The sequence below is a fragment of the Diadema setosum genome, chromosome 5, assembly GCF_964275005.1.
Source record: "Diadema setosum chromosome 5, eeDiaSeto1, whole genome shotgun sequence".
NCBI lineage: Eukaryota > Metazoa > Echinodermata > Echinoidea > Diadematoida > Diadematidae > Diadema > Diadema setosum.
The window spans coordinates 42,765,546-42,778,310 of record NC_092689.1 but is presented as its reverse complement, the minus strand read 5'-3'; positions in this window follow the sequence as shown (position 1 = coordinate 42,778,310).

The following is a 12,765-nucleotide window of genomic DNA, read 5'->3' as shown; positions in this document are numbered from 1 at the left end:
GAAGTACATTGTAACAGGAGGGTTACACACATCTATTTTCCCTGAAAAGGTGTTAGTGCTAACCTATAGCAGTAAAGCAAAACAAAGCAAAAGGAAACAAACTTGTAATGGTATACACTAAGCCGTGTTGATCGAAGGATGATAATACAACATGACATTGTAATGATGAGAAGGAGAATGCTTCACAGACGCAGGTACACAGTGACTCAAATTGTCTTATGACTTTGAAAGCGAACACTTCTTTTTAATGGGTGCTCACCAATGTGAATGCAGGACGGAATACAGGTCATTCTCATTGATACACACACAAAAAAAAGGGGGGGGGGGGCAAAATTGAATAAGATACGACTAGCAAATTACCTCCCGCAAAACCATACTGTTGAAAAGACATGCATTTTACTTCTCTTTTTTAATGGGAGTGGACTTTCTCTTGTCTGTATGGTTAAAGATCACCTATTGGAAAGCAATACCCCGAAGTAAATAGTTTAGCAAATATTTACACATCACAGATGATATAACTTTCGAACCCAGCTATTAGTAAAATTGCATTTATATGCATTGAACATCTGTATAAAAATTAACGATGCGCAGTGTGGGGCACGACATTATTGCAATTTGTCTTAACGGTAACGTACTATTATGTTTCATTGGAAATACCAGATATTTCTCCTTTAATCATGCTGTTAATGAACATCTTTAATTATCGTCCAACAATGAAGGATTAAAATTCTATAGGGCAGCTAGATTGAGGAGTCCATGTTGATATCATGTGATATGTATTGTTCTGAGGAGTGAACCCCGGAGACTGTGGTATCAAAGTTTAAATGAATAATTAATGAATTTATTTTGCACTACGATATATTCATAAGCAAGTGTCTGATTTATGCCCTTCAGCATGGTGTTGTGGAGTTTGCCTGTTATATCAAGGAGGCTCTCTCGCCTTCTCGATGATTATAGTTTACCTCCTGATTGTTACATGGCATCATCATTATAATGCAAGGTGAATATCAGAATTGTATGATATCCGCTGCCCTCTGGGATTGGTAAATGCTGAATAATTCTGGAGTCAGAAATTTCTTATTTCTGGTTACAGTTTGTTTTTCTGAAGGTTCATTTTCAGGGTTTATTATTACGATGGTTCGGTAATCCAAAACGAAATAAGGTTCGTTTAAAATACTAAAGGATTGGTCTTCCGAATGTTCGTTTGTATAGCCCCTAAAAGAAAAATAAAGAAAAAAAAAGTTTGCAATACCGAAGGTTCGTTAATTTAAAACGATATTGGTTAGTAATTCCGAATGTTTGTTAAAAGTATGCAATTTTTCCATTTGTGGATTTACGAACCTTGTTTCATTTGTTTGTTTGTTTGTTTGATGTTTGCTTGTTTGTTTGTTTGTTTGTTTGTTCTGTTGTTGTTGTTTTTTTGGGGGGGAGAGCTATCAAACCTTCAAAATAATAAAGTTTCTCTTATTTTCAGATTAACGAACCTTCGGGAAAACAATGCCTATTCAATTTTTGGATACATAACGTGTATAAGGTTTGCCACGTAAATTCTCCATCAAACATGTGATATCTTTATCTTCCTTTGGTAAATTAGGTCTGAAGAAAATACCAGCTTATTTTTTTTTTTTTAATCAAAACTGACAAAATACTATTCCTTGTGAAGCTCAACGCGGTAAACCTTTGTATGCTCGCGTAATCAAAGCGTGTTTTTGTATTCTAACCTGTTTTATTTCATAACACATAAAGCTTTGATGGCTATTCATCGATGAAATCACTTATTACTAGTAATTTCATTGTCAGAGCCACACTCAGAAAGATTTGTGGATGTTTTTATTTGAAATTGCGTGGTATTTAGGCCCTATGCTGATAGTATTGTGGTTGTGTTTTGAATTATTGTTCTCCGGACATATATAGAAATCCAATTGTAAACCTACTTGATACGTTTATACTTGGCTAAAAAAAGGGGGATTCCAGAAGTTCAAGGCTTCATCTTATAGGATTGGCCCACAAGTACAACATACAGTCGACTGCAGTCGTAGTATACCCAGTCAATTTGCATATAATATCAATTTGATATTTAGAATGAGTGCCTCGATTTTCAAAGTGTTTATGGATTCACTCGGACACGGTGCAGCCGACTGAAATACCTCTCTCTTACAAAATCCTGTTGCACAACTAATTATGATACGAGCAGTCATGGCTCCTGTTGGGCCCTATTTTTTGTACAAAGTTGAAAAAAAAAAAATTAGAGAGAAATCACTAGAGATAAACGATCGTAGATCGCCATTCGTTTTTAGCTCCATGGCCAAACTATACTGGGTAAGGTACATAATTATGCAATGCATGCATGCAGTACTCCATCCGCCCATGGTGAGACCAAGGACAGATCTGCAGGGTGTCGGGAGAAAGGTACTGAACTGTGTAATACCTAGAACAGTCGATGACTAGTCTAATCCAATTTCAGCAGTAAATTCAGCATTATGTGTTCGTATTAGGCCTACTATGAAGAAAAAGGTACTGTATCTTTTCTTCAGAAGAATTGAATACTCTGAAACCAATTTGTGACCTATATGGATCTACATGTCATTAATATAGATCACATACGAAATCAGATAGATGCGAATTCCATTTACTGAGACTGGCTAAACAGACTACATACTACCATACTCGGTGGGCGGGACCTGTCAGAGCGAATGATTTATCGCGTTCGGTCAAAATCCGATCGGAACTGAAACTTTCTTCCCGGACCCTTTTTCGTTGGGCGCGCAGTCTCTCGATTATCGCAATCAGAAAATTTGCGCCCTCTCTTGGTCGCACCAAGGGGGACGGAGCCCAGACTACTCCTCCCCCAACCCTTGGCCCCTTATATAGGATTTTGCATAAGATCACACGTTGTCATAACCCGGCATACAACGCAAACGCTCAAGCAAGAAAATTTTACTTTCGAGTTACAGTGAAATAGCATGAAGGCGGATGTCGGTGTAAAAGAGGCCAGCACTACTGGCAGCGCAAGGATTTTACGCGTGCCCAGTAATGACCGCAATGATAAACGCGTTTTGCTTATAAATACGGGGAAGAGCGATGCTATTTACCCCCGAAATGTTTCTGTTTAGACGATATTCTTATCGATTTTGAATTGGGCCGTTAGTGGTTAATGACTTCTGCTTACCCTTTGGGCATCCGTCAGCCTGTGATGGTGTCATCATTCATTTTTAATGTCAGCTCTTAAGAGAAAGCTATTAACCTTTCCGCGCGGCTCTCCACCAAGTGGTGTGGAATTAGAAATCGCTATTCCTCGGACGCAATTCCTAGATTCTCGTATCAAGTCGCCAAGAGCGGAACGCGTTTTACCATCTCGAACTTTATACGAGGCCTCTCTGCGCCTGTCCAATCTCACAGCGAAGTGATCGAGAGACGTCGGAAAAAGAGCGAGGGGGGGGGGGGATACAAATAGAAGGGGAAATGAGGGGTGGGGGATTGGGGTGGGGGATTGAGGACGGGAAATATGTATGTTATTGTGTCAATGGAGTTTCACGAATGCATCCTTACTCCTCCCTCAGAATACAGCTCGAATTGTTCTTGGGCTAAATAGTTATTCGTGCTCTTCTAAAGAGTGCACTTAAAATGCGAAATGTGTGATGGAGTAATGCATTTTGTTTCATGCACTCTGGAAATAAACATGGTGAGTGCATTATGGTATGTGTTCACGCATCTGCTTGATTGTTGTTGTTTTTGTTTTTATTCGCGATTCATGACATTTTGTTGACTATTATCTTTTTCATCTTATCCATCCAGTAATTCGTAAAGCTATCTATTCGCTTTTTTTATATATTTGAAAAGGATAGCGCACCAGACTTGGATGAGGATTAAATATTTCTCCTACAACATCCTGTGGGTATTATATATATATATATATATATATATATATATATATATATATATATATATATATATATATATATATATACATATATATATATATATATATATATATATATATATATATATATATATACATATATATATATATATATATATATATATATATATGGCAATAAATGATTGAAATTCTGGTCACGCTTAAGTGAGAAGGACTGTGCAGCAATGGGCACACGTTAACACAAATGACGTGAATGTTTGTTCCGGTTTGTGTCCGTGATCAGAAAGTCGTCATTAATAACAATAATAATAATAGAAAATACTCGAATGAAAGAGATAACTGTAAAGTACAGGCAACAATAGTTTAGTAAAGAAATTGTCAGTTTGTGGTTTCCATTATTTGTATTTAAAAATGGCATCACAACATTTATAGTTGCATAAACTGAATTTTGTGGATTTATTACACGTAATCTTAGCTATTCGCCTATATCATTGCATGTATGCAAGCTGCCCGCAAAAGTTGATTTGATTTTATGAAGACGCAGCCTCACACGTTCGTAATTAGCCACAGAAACCATGAGACCCGTGCTCCTGGCTACCCATAAACCCACAATTCCCGCAATGATAACCTCCATTCCCTATCGTCTCGACTCCTGTCTTTACATGAGAAAGAACCTATTCCCAGTGCAGTCCCATCACATTTCCAATGCACGCGCCACCCGTACGTCCCAGGAAATGGCGCACCGATTCTTATGGCTCATTTCGGAGACACAATCTGCCGATTTCGATTATTATTTTCCCTGCCCTTTATTCACTGTGGAACAAGACTGGAATATCAATCGGTTACAAGTGGGCGAAATGAGAAACTTTATGTGTGTGAGGACAAGACCCCTGAACATTATGCGTCTGCTCTCGTCGCACATAAAACATGTTATAACTCCGTTTCCTTCATCCAGACACCGGAACAGTGCCACAATCATCGCTTTTGCGACAGAAATGTTTTTTTTTTCTTTTAATCCATACATGGTGTGGCTGTGTGAGTGTGTGTGTGTGTGTGTGTGTGTGTGTGTGTGTGTGTGTGTGTGTGTGTGTGTGTGTGTGTGTGTGTATGTGTTTGTGTGTGAAAAAGAACTGTGTATTTCGCACCTCAAGAAAATGTCCTTCTCGATGAACAGCCATGTAGTCTTACAAAAATATAGGGCCTGTATACGCTGTTGTCAATAACGTTTTTACCCAACTATTTATCGATTTTTTTTTTTTAATGATAGCAAACAGGAATTTGACATTCATCTTGTAAAGATTTTTTTTTTTCTGATCGAGGAAACTGGTAATGATTTCATCTCGACTCTGAACTCGGGACGAACATCGGAGGCGGCGTATCGTGCCCCCGCATGAGGAAGTTGGTCCCTGCAGGGAGGTGGGTCTCTTCCCACCTCCCTGGTCCCTACGAAGCTCAAAGGCACGGCAGGCAGCGACTTTGGCCGTGGGTCTGGCTGGTGTATGAGATCCAAGATTTGAGAATGTCTGGAAGAGGGTAGGGTGTGGTGAGGAGGCGAACTTTATGGGGAGGAAGACGATTCTCCAGCAAAAATATAGCCTATTCATTATGCACATCAATCAAACTCGCTATCCTTGAACTATGCCTCCGTAAAGGACTGTGTCCACAGTCCGTAGCAAATCTTTCAGATTGTCGAAAGATAACACTCACGTTCATAACGTTATTATATTTACGATATTGTGTACAAGCCATACCCTCCGATATTGCTGATAATGATAACGCAGTTCCAATTTTCAGTTCCGGTTAATTCTATGTGCGTTAGATCATACAATTTGCACTTTTATGTGTATACTTTGCACGTTGGATGTTGTAGCTCCGTGCTTTGCATTTCCTTCTTTGTGTCATGCCGCTCTTTTGTAGTTCAATGTAACGGACTTTCATTTCTTTTACATGATAATATATTCTTCGACATAATCATGCTTTTCTTGACTTAATGATTTTGTCATTCTTATTACTCTAAATCATAATGACGAATTCACTTAAGATTAACTTCTGGAAATCTATATGTCTTTCAAGCAATGTTTCTACGTAGATTCCTCAAATTTCACACGGATTAATTATCGTTAAAATTTGTTGTATTCGACAATTTGCACAGTCAATTTCTTGATTGGATCTCCTTGTAAAATGTGGAATATGGAACAATAAAAACAAATCCTGACGGCAGAATGATTTGGCAATTTCAACCTATATCACATAATACTGAGAACTAATGTCACATGGAGTGAATGTAACACCCGAGGTCAATTGGATGGGTTAGTTAACCCTAACTAGGCCGGACTATTTAGGAAGATCATAGAGCCGGGGGGGGGGGGGGGCCTCCCAGGCCCCCCCTCCAGATCTCGGCCATCGACCGCGCGATCGCGACGAAAATTGGCACACACATTGCCTATGATGTAGTCTAAAGTACCATGAAGTTGAATTTTAAAAAAAATTATCATTTATGCTAAATTATGCTAATTTATGAGTGATGATGCATGAAATCAGACAATTTGGTATAAATCACTAAATAAAGCTCAAAATGGGCACATTTTTGTGTAAATATTCTTTTTAGTGTCCAAAGTAAATAAAAGAGAAAAAAATTGTGCCATCAGAAAAAATTTCCTAAGTATTTTATTGTTTTTTGAATTTCTTATGTATTTCTTTGTTTTTTCGACTTTATGTTTTTCATTGTTTTTTCAATGAAACTTGTTTGCGACATTGTTCCGAACAAGAAAATATATTAATAATTGATTTTAATCAATAAAACCCCCAAATAATCATGCTTTTATGAAATTTGCCTGTAAGCACAGTTTGCATTGAAATTGTACACAAATTCACGTTTTTGAGCAATTTTTGGTCTGACATGCACATACATATTTATGCGCAACTTCGAAACCGCGCGCCCGGGCATCGTAAATTTGGTGTCAAAAGATGCGGGAGACTTGAAAGAAAAAAGTCATGAAACGTCGCGGCGATAGTTTTTCGCGTTAGCGATACATCGCGCAAAACGTCGAGGGGGGGGGGGCCTCGGAGCCCCCCCCCCCCCCCCCGGCCTAGTTAGGGTTAATAGTATTGGCTCACTGATCTTGCTTACCCAAGACTTTCAAGACTCCTCGCATTTCTTTGTAGATGAGGCCCGAGATTCGCTTCACACCACCCCTTCTTGCCAGACGACGGATCGCTGGCTTGGTGATGCCCCTGCTCTAAGGTGATGGTGACGACCGAAAAGGTCCTCGATTCAAACTTCCCGAGGGTCGGTTGGTTGATCCTATATACTCAATGTTACCTGCAAGCATGGATAACAATCATGCAAAACACAATCTCTTTTTTCGATGATGTGTGTGAGTTTTCGTTGTTATAAAATACCTTCTTTTTCAAATTGGAATACTCGGAGAAAACTGTAAGAAGGGAATTCCTGTATGCACATTTCCTCCAAACATTGACAACGAACAATCGTTTGTGAAGCAATGCCGCCTATACCTGCACCAAGGTAATTATTATGTACGAAAACATTCATTCGCCATGCAACCAAAAAAAAAAAAAGAAAAAAGAGAGAGAGAGAGAGAAAAAAAAAAGATGACGCCTTAGTATCGTTTACAAATGAACTCACTTTGACTATTCATGTAGATGTGAACTTCGTGCATTACTTGCCCAATTTAGAACCAGGAGTGACAACCTACGAATCAAGATACACATGCCAAATGGCGTCTGAAAATCAGTCTAGCTTCGGCGCAGCGTCACGTCGGCTTGGCGTAGAGTAACGCTCTGTGAATTTCGAGCCGTCTAAGAGCGCGGGGCGATCTAATTCCGTCGCGCTGGAACGTGATCGTACTGCGGCGATCCGAGAGCAACTCGCAAATCGATAGAGGGCTTCCAGTTTCACCTGCCCCGGCTCGGCGGCGAAGAAAGTGTCGGGGAAAACATCAGCCAGATCAGCGCAGATGCACCAGGCTTCGGGTGCTTAAAAAATGACCTCAGATGATAACTACGGTAAAAGCCCAAATCGTTGGTCAAAAAAAAAAAAAAAAAATTATAATAATAATAAATGCAAATTTACATTGCACTTGTGAATGTACATTCCTGGAACATTTGAAGGAATATATCAGCCCCTCCCTCTGATCAGTATTAAGTTATCAAGAACTCTATTTCGTTGAAATAATATTAAGTCTAGATACACCTGCGGCGCTCTGTTTTCATACGGGCATTTAAAATAATAGAATCAACGTTATGAATTCTGAAATGAATTTAACATCATGCAAGTATTAGGCAGACGAATGTTAATGACTTGATTGTTACCACCTTACCTTCCATTCTAATGTTTGCTAAAAAATTCCTGCTAAAATGGAAAAACAACCTAAAATGGTGAAAGCAATAAAAAACACCAATACCATTAATCACCTTTGCATTGATTTACATCCTTGTCGTTCTTCTGCTTCGAATTAATGATAAAAAAAGGAAATTATGGGAAGAGGACACTCGTGAACGTTACTGAAATGCGCAAAATTGTTCATGCGACATTATTTTGTGATCAAATCAACGAGGGAACGAGAAACAAACGGCTCATTTTGACGGGAACCGCAAGAGCGGGTACGTGATGGCAATTTTCCCTCCGGATAGGTTCTGTCCGCGAGCTCTGAAAAACCCTCGCTCCTTTCCGTTTCATTAGAATAAATACGCAATAAATCCGGGGCGGTGTGCGACGAACGAAGTTCCGCGGTAATGGCTAGGCGGCGAGCATTCGTTCCCTACATACGATAGAGGGGGGAAAAAAAGACAAGAAAAAGAGAAAGAGAGAGAAGGGGCGAGAGAGAAAGGGAAAAAAAGCCTGAGTAAAGTGCCTTTCATACCGCAATTTGCGCAGTTGGAATCTTAACGAATTCAGGGACCCACTGAGATTGTGCTCGTGCATATATAAGTTGGTCTCTTTCCCGGCGATACGTCGTCGTTGCCCGAGGAGTTTCGGGAGAGGTCTGAGAGAGTGAACGAGTAACGAGAAGATGGTTCTAGAGCACAAGAAGAAAAGAAGTAAGTCACGCGACAAGAAGAAATAAGGCGCCACTTCCAGATGCATGTATTTTCTGGTCTGGCGCGGATTTCTTATTCTTCGCCATGTCCTGGGGAACGAGTATTCAGTCGTATACTTGAAAAAAAAAAAAGGAAAATAGAAAAGTTGAGTATGCTCAAAAAATTTAATTTTGCATAATATATAAGGGGAGATGTCAGCAATAAAATGGAATATTTCGTCAAGGTGTATATTACTGTCAATTAGTAACTACTGATAACTTGCAAGGATTTTTTGTTTTACCTTCATCTTCTGTGAATTGAAAAAATATAAATCAGCAGACATTCAAAACGTCTTTGTTCAAATGAATTATTGTTGACTTCTTGGCAGATATCAACATCGTTGAAAGCAGGGTGTCATAATTCGACTGTATCTGTAACGACTGTGATAGAATTCAGCAGTTAACTCATTCAGTCCCACTGATGAAAATGATGGCGTAATATGTCAGTAGCGTTTAGGTTTGTGGTCCTGAGGGGTTTATCCAACAAGAGTGAAAATACTGGAGTTCCTTTTCACTGGACCATGTAGGCCCTATATTTTGCAACTACAGTACACACTACGCAGACAGAGACGGACGCACATCACAAAATGACATCATCGTATACTGTTTAGATACACGTGATGGCGCTATTCAAATTTTGCTAAGGGAACTCAATTTGTCTCGAGACTCAACCGTTGCACCCCTGTTCAAGTTGACTTGTCTGTTAAGTTATTTCGAACAAATGTTATGACAAAAGTTTCATCAAAAACAAGCAAAATATAACTTTGTGAATGTCTTTAGTGCACATAACAAGATGTTCGCACTGAAAGGGTGATATCAAACACAACTATATACGATTAATGGTTATCACCTTTGATACAACACAATAGTGATTACTCTTTACATGTTTTTGATGCGGAGGATAGAATATATTTTTCTGTATACTATGAAAAAAAAGAAGACATTTCGTGTTGATTTTGTGTAGAGCTCACTTGGAGACTGATGGTGAGGTAATAGCATCCTCATCATAATATAATTTGTATTGTGATTGCAACTGACATCATTGTATGGAGGGGCACTGCGCCAAAGTGGATAAGACCCGTGACTTTTAATCGTCTGCCTCGAGTTCGAATCTCATCTAGCATAGTGCTTACGTCTTTATTTACGCAGGATGTTTTACCCATTGTGTCCGTCCAACACAGGTGTATAAATGGCTACTTAATGTGAGGTTAATGATAATGACAGGGCCCTGTGGTACTAGTAGAACAATAGCAACAATGAAGAGGGTGCCATGGATAAAGAAGAAATTATCATTACTATAATGATTTTCTTCTTCTTCTTCTTCTGTTTCCGGAGAGCGCATGCAGGCTTCATTACTGTTTTTGTGTGGGTATAAGTATACATGGCCGGCGGAACCGGGGGCCGTGGGGGCTCGGGGCCCCCATACTTTTTGTGCACCATACAAAGGAAAACATAAGGTGTCATCACTTTGCCCACCCCCCCCCCCCCACTTTTGTTTTAACCCCCGGAAGTACGTAAGTGCACTAAAAAGAAATAGATAGAGATCATGAAGTGTGATCGCGTTAAGGTTATGTTTGTCCGCTGAAGACCCTTTTTTTTTTTTTTTTTTTTTGCTTGGCAGCTGAAGAAACCCGGAAGTGGAAGGAAAAAGATGAGGTGAAGACCATTTTTTTTTTTTTTTTTGGCTTGTTAGCTCATCAAACCCGGAAGTGCCCCCCCCCCCCCCCCACTTTTTGAAAATGCTCCGCCGGCCCTGAGGTAGGTGGATTGAAATTTCACTGGGTTAGCACCCTGCTCTTCAAATGAAAGAATGAAGCAGGATCTTTAACATGCATGAGTTGCGACTCTCTCTCTCTCACACATGGAACCCCGTTGTATGTCCTATATACGACGGAGGGATAACATTTCATTTTGGTAATCATTATTATTATCGATCATCATTATTAGGATATAATAATTATAATATCTCTTCCATATTTATGGAAGAAGGAAAGACTTGTATATTTCATTTATGAATGTTCAATAAGTAAATTCTGAAGAAGATAATGTGAGTTTGAATTTGAATTTGAGTTATTATCATTTGTCATACTGCATGGGAATGGCCAGAAAACAAGGAAGAAAATCATCAACTGCACTGAAGACTTAAGCTACCTATAACTTACCTGCTATACTTACCTGTCTTGTGCTGAAGACCAGTCAGCCTGTTGAAACTGAACACACATGATGTATACCCACACAAGATAAAAGCTCTTTTATAATAACATATAGGTATTACTTTTGAAAATTCAAATGGATATGGATTACAGAGTTAATAATTTCAAAATGTGTACTGACTCCAACATCTCTCTTTGCACGTTTCACTCGCTCTCCTGTTTTTTTTTTTGTTTTTTTTGGTAAGATTTCTTTTGTGTGATTTCCTTTTTTATGTGTGTGTTTTCTTCCATGTTTGTTCACGTTGAGGATGGTAGATGTGTTGTTTGTGTTATGATTCTTGAATCGGTATATAACGTAAAGTGTATCAATATTATGTTTTTTCAGTTTATTGCCAGAACAAAAATGCTGTCGTATGTTTATTTCCGCTCATTGGAGATATACCAACTCAATCTTGTGCGACATGAATAATCCATTCACTAGCATCGATCCTGATTTTCACTTGTTTAATACCCACAGTTCATTTAATTGTTTTACCTCTGATGAATTTAATGTGCATTGCAAATATATCTCAGAACTTAGTATGATTCATTTTAATGCCCGTAGTCTCCTGAAGAATTTTGAAGATATATCCATATTTTTGTCCTCACTGAAGCACTCTTTTAGTATAATTGCAATATCAGAAACGTGGATATGTAAAGACCCTGTGATTCCATTTAATTTACCCGGTTATACTTTCATTCATTCAGATAGAGTTTTTGGTCGTGGAGGAGGTGTTGGTCTCTTTATAAAGAATGATATTTTTTTTTCAAATTCGATCAGATATTTTGCTTTCAAGTGAAATTGATAAAGGTATTTGTGAGTATTTGTTTATTGATTTTGTACATGATAACTCCAAGTACACTGTTGGTGTCATTTATAGAAAACCGGACTCAAATGTTGACGATTTCATAGAATTTTATTCTGAAGCCCTATGTACTGTAACGAAGGAACATAGAAATATATTCATAACAGGTGATTTTAACGTAGACCTCTTTAAGTATTTAGAAAATCAAGGTGCTTATAAGTTTTTAATTGCTAATTTTTCATTTGGGTTTGAACCCCTTATAAAGAGTGCAACTCGCGTTACTTTAAACAGTGCAACTCTTTTGGATAATTTTTTCACAAATGTTATAAATTGTCAATCATGTTGTGGTACATTTAGTAATGATATTACAGACCATTTACCTATATTTATAATGTTGAATAAGATAAGGAAAAACAAAAACATTAGTCACAATTATTCCCGTAAAATAACAGATGAAGGAATTTGTTTATTGAATGAGAAACTGATTAGTGCAGATTGGTCAGCAGTATATGATACCTTCAATGCAACTGCAGCATATGATACATTGATTGCGAAATTGAATTTTTTATATGATGATATATTTCCCTTAATGAAAGTAAAAAAGAAAAAGATTCGCAAACCGTGGATAACTCCTTTTCATCTTCGATGTACAAATAAGAAGCATAAATTATATAAGAAATTTTTATGTAATAGATCTTTAACAAATGAAAAGAAATATGAAGACTATAGGAATAAAGTAAATAATTTATTACGACACGCCAAGAAAAAATTTTATTGTAGTAAATTAA